The sequence below is a fragment of the Coenobita brevimanus genome, chromosome 60 (assembly GCF_032717465.1).
Source record: "Coenobita brevimanus isolate Jiangsu-jjx chromosome 60, ASM3271746v2, whole genome shotgun sequence".
Taxonomy (NCBI): Eukaryota; Metazoa; Arthropoda; class Malacostraca; order Decapoda; family Coenobitidae; genus Coenobita; species Coenobita brevimanus.
Genome location: NC_137013.1, coordinates 3,605,057 through 3,609,033, shown reverse-complemented (window position 1 = coordinate 3,609,033; position 3,977 = coordinate 3,605,057).

The window sequence follows — 3,977 nt, the reverse complement described above, 5'->3', positions numbered from 1 at the left end:
TTTTACATTATCGACTACAATATGCTAAAGTATGCCTTATTTTTCAGTGTTTCACAGGTTACTAATCAATGACAGGTTTCTCCATATTGCTAGGTAATCAATATAGCTTTTTCCTGCCCCGTTTGGAACTTTGTCATGCCATCCTTTCCTCTCCTCAAGCGTAGTTGCAATATTGGTTTCTTACTTTGTGATCATAGCTTTGTAAAGATTATATGAATCAATGTGGAATTTTTTGGACACTTATTCTAACCCTCTTTAAGCAAATTACTTTAATATTTTCATTCTTACCACTATCAAATTTGTTTTAAAATTCAACTAGCTGCCTCTAAGTACAGGTGTTATTGATGGCTGTTTTTAAGTCCTTCATTTAAGGTAATATCTGCTAAAAGGCGTGATGTAAAGATATTAAGAAAAAAGTAACATCATCTAACTGAAGTAATCAACACGGGCTTCTCTGTATTGTCCATAATTGTCAGATGTTAAACAGAAACCTATCTAAACGGCACCGTTGCACTTGAAAGTTTGTAGACGCTCTTGTTAACCGCACGAGTACATGGGATTTCATCTGCAGAGAATCATTTGTAGTTAATCACAATATACTGCAGTGTCCATACTTGTCTTGCAGCCATGTTCGCCTCTCTCACTCTCTTTCTCTGTCTCTCACGTTCACCTTTCTGGTTCTCACCTGAAACTCTTCCTTGCATCTAAGACTGTCTCCCTCTTTTAAAGTCAGTCTTACTTTCTTCTGCTTAGATAATTCTCATTCTTTTATGGACTCTGGCCTTCCTGATCCCTTATTCTAACATTCACTCCCAAAGAAAATTGAGTAAAAACAGAAGCAAACAGCAACAGGCCCATGATTCTTTTAGAGGCTGTTGTAGAAAAGAACGCAGACAGTGGCACCTTTTTTGAACGTGACAGTGGCATCTTTTTAATAAACTGAAAATAGGAAGAGTAAAGCACGAAGGGTCCCTCCACTCATCAGTTCCTGCAACGAAAAGGAAAAAGTGTGAAGGACCATCATACAGCAAAGAAGATCTGTCATGGAAATTTTATAAGATAGGGATAAAGGGAAAATATAGTCTGCATCAGCTAAATAGGCAAGAGCGAGATCAAAATGACATTAATTTCATAACGATGCTTCGCTGATGGTGTATTTTCTTCACGTGGAAGCAAAACGATGTCTGTTTTTTTTTTTTTTTTTTTCTGTTATTTAGCGGTGAACGTGTTAAGCCATTTACTTACCCAAATTTCTCTTACGTATTATTGCTGTATCATAGTCTGACATATTTCGTGGAAACTTATCCCTCATGTTTATAATCATATTAAAAGAAGTAATTTGTTTCATATGACTGAAAACATTTAAATATATATTTCATAGCCAAGGTAAAATTAGTATGGTCTATTGTGACGTACTTATCAGTCATATTGTCATGCCCTCTGAAACTTCATTCACATTGATCACGCAAGGGAGGACTTTCGGCAACAGCAAAGAGGTTTTCGAAGACTATAGCTTACCCCAGGGGCTCAGAAAGTGTCTCATGAGCTGCAGAGAAATGGCGAGTGGTAAGTAAAAAAGAGGGAAACACGCCACTGGAGTAAAGAGGCTGAAAAAAAATAAAAATAAAAATAATGGGGCACTAAGCTGAATCTTGTGGCACTTCCCTTTAACATTTATCCAGCTTGATTCTCTTTCAACAGATACAAGTTTTTGCTTTATGATTTGTAGGCCAGTTATCGATCACCTTAACGTAATGTCACTGAAAACACTGACATTAAGTTTCTCATGAAGTCTTTCGTGAGAAAATTTGTCAAAATGCTTTAAGTAAAACTAGGTAGCTTACATCATTGACTATTTTCATACATATAAGTAATGTCATGAAGAAGAATGGAATGTCGCAGATGGCTTTTTTGACGTCTATAGGTGGAGACTATTGTTTTGGCTGGAATTATTATTATTCCCCCCCTCAGAGTCTGGCAACGATTCCAGGAAAACCGGAGACTGCCCAAGGAATCTAAAGGGCCAGGTTATGTGTCCTGGCATGGGCCACTGCTGATAGAAAAAAAATCCAAATCCTTCACTCGCAGTGGAAGGGCATGTCAGAAAGAGTCATATCAGTATTATGTTGTGAACGAGATAAGTTGGTCGTGTCTAGTGGAGATTTCAGTACGACCTTCGCCAGGAATCTGAATGGTCCAGGTTATGTGTCCTGGTATGAGTCATTGCTGATAGGAAAAAATTTCCAAATCTTCCCAGTGAGGTCAAAGTCATTGTAAGAAACAATAGGTGGAGACTAATGACTGTCCACAGGACAGTTACGGAGTTCATGTTATATTTCAAATGTTTTACTGTTTAATCTTGGAATATGGTTCGAACAACTTGTATACCATTGTTGCAAAGATAACTGAAAGGTAATTTTCGGGCTCGCACATTTGACTTACATTTGTTAGCTTACAGTGTCATAAGTTGCAGTTCCATGTTCTCCAAGTAGGAAAATGTTTTCAGCTAAATAAATCTATATTTCATTTCTTTTGTCCTTTAAATCTTTTGGATGTATTTTTATCTACTTCGATGTTTTGTTCATCTTTAATTTAGAGACTGGACGTGTCACACCATTCTCACATTGTAATATCGCTAATTTCAATATCTTTCTCAAAGCACACGAAGGAACAGGAATAAATCATACGAGAAATTTCTATTTTAACTCTAGAACAAAGAAAAGGCTAAGAATTCTCGGCATCAGGGTTTCATCGCCAGAATGCTCGCTGTCTACTGAAATAAACAGGCCTATTGTTAGTGCTAATTATATATGTTCATGATATTCTTAAAACCGTTCATTGGGTTATATTTACTAATGTTGGCCTAATTTTCTTCAAGGTTAATTCTGTTTTGGTGTACTAAGTTTTTGGCGTTTTCGAAGGTTAGTACTTAATCGCAACAAGAACTTACGGTGCTATCATGACGTTAGAGTTAAATGCAATAACAGGATTGCTGTTAACACTGATTACTATATGTTGATTTTCTGTGACTCTAAAGCCCTCATATTCATCTGAGTTTTATCTCTTCTGCTCTCTTATGTCTGTCCCACCCTCACTGTCTCCCGAAGCCTTTCTTGTTCTGTAATCCCTCACACTCTTACTCTCTTTCCTGTTCTCATTTATCCAGCTTGGCCTGCCCCACCCACTCGTGTGTGTGTGTGTGTGTGTGTGTGTGTGTGTGTGTGTGTGTGTGTGTGTGTGTGTGTGTGTGTGTGTGTGTGTGTGTGTGTGTGTGTGTGTGTGTGTGTGTGTGTGTGTGTGTGTGTGTGTGTGTGTGTGTGTGTGTGTGCGTGCGGGACCAGTTTTTGCGTGGAACTGTAGCAACTCGGCAGCGCGACCACCTTACAAATCACCCTTGACCTGGGCAAGGCGCCACTTTCCTTCCATATTTACAACTATTATTAATCTTAAGTTATGAATAAGACTGTTTGTACATTCGTTCCTCCCATGTCGCTACCAAAAATATCATTACTAACTTAAAGAGAGAAAGAAAACAGTAAGGCAAAATAGAAGGATCTCTGCTAACAGTTAATCAGGTATGGTTTTTGCTTGTCGGTATAGATCTTTGGTAAATTCGAACCCCAGTGCTGGCAGGCGGCGTGTTCTGGAGCCACATCGAATTTGATTGCGTGTTCTGTCGCTGCCTCTTACGCCATCTCCTCTACCCAGTGTGACCTACATGACTGAGGTATCTTATTTTAATCGTATCATAACTATCAGTAGGGGATCCAGTAATTTTGCCTTACGGATCATTCTCTCTGTACCAATAGTGTGTGTGTGTGTGTGTGTGTGTGTGTGTGTGTGTGTGTGTGTGTGTGTGTGTGTGTGTGTGTGTGTGTGTGTGTGTGTGTGTGTGTGTGTGTGTGTGTGTGTGTGTGTGTGTGAGATTTACCTCAGCTCTGACCTAGTTAAAGATATTTGGAAATGTGTGGGTGTGG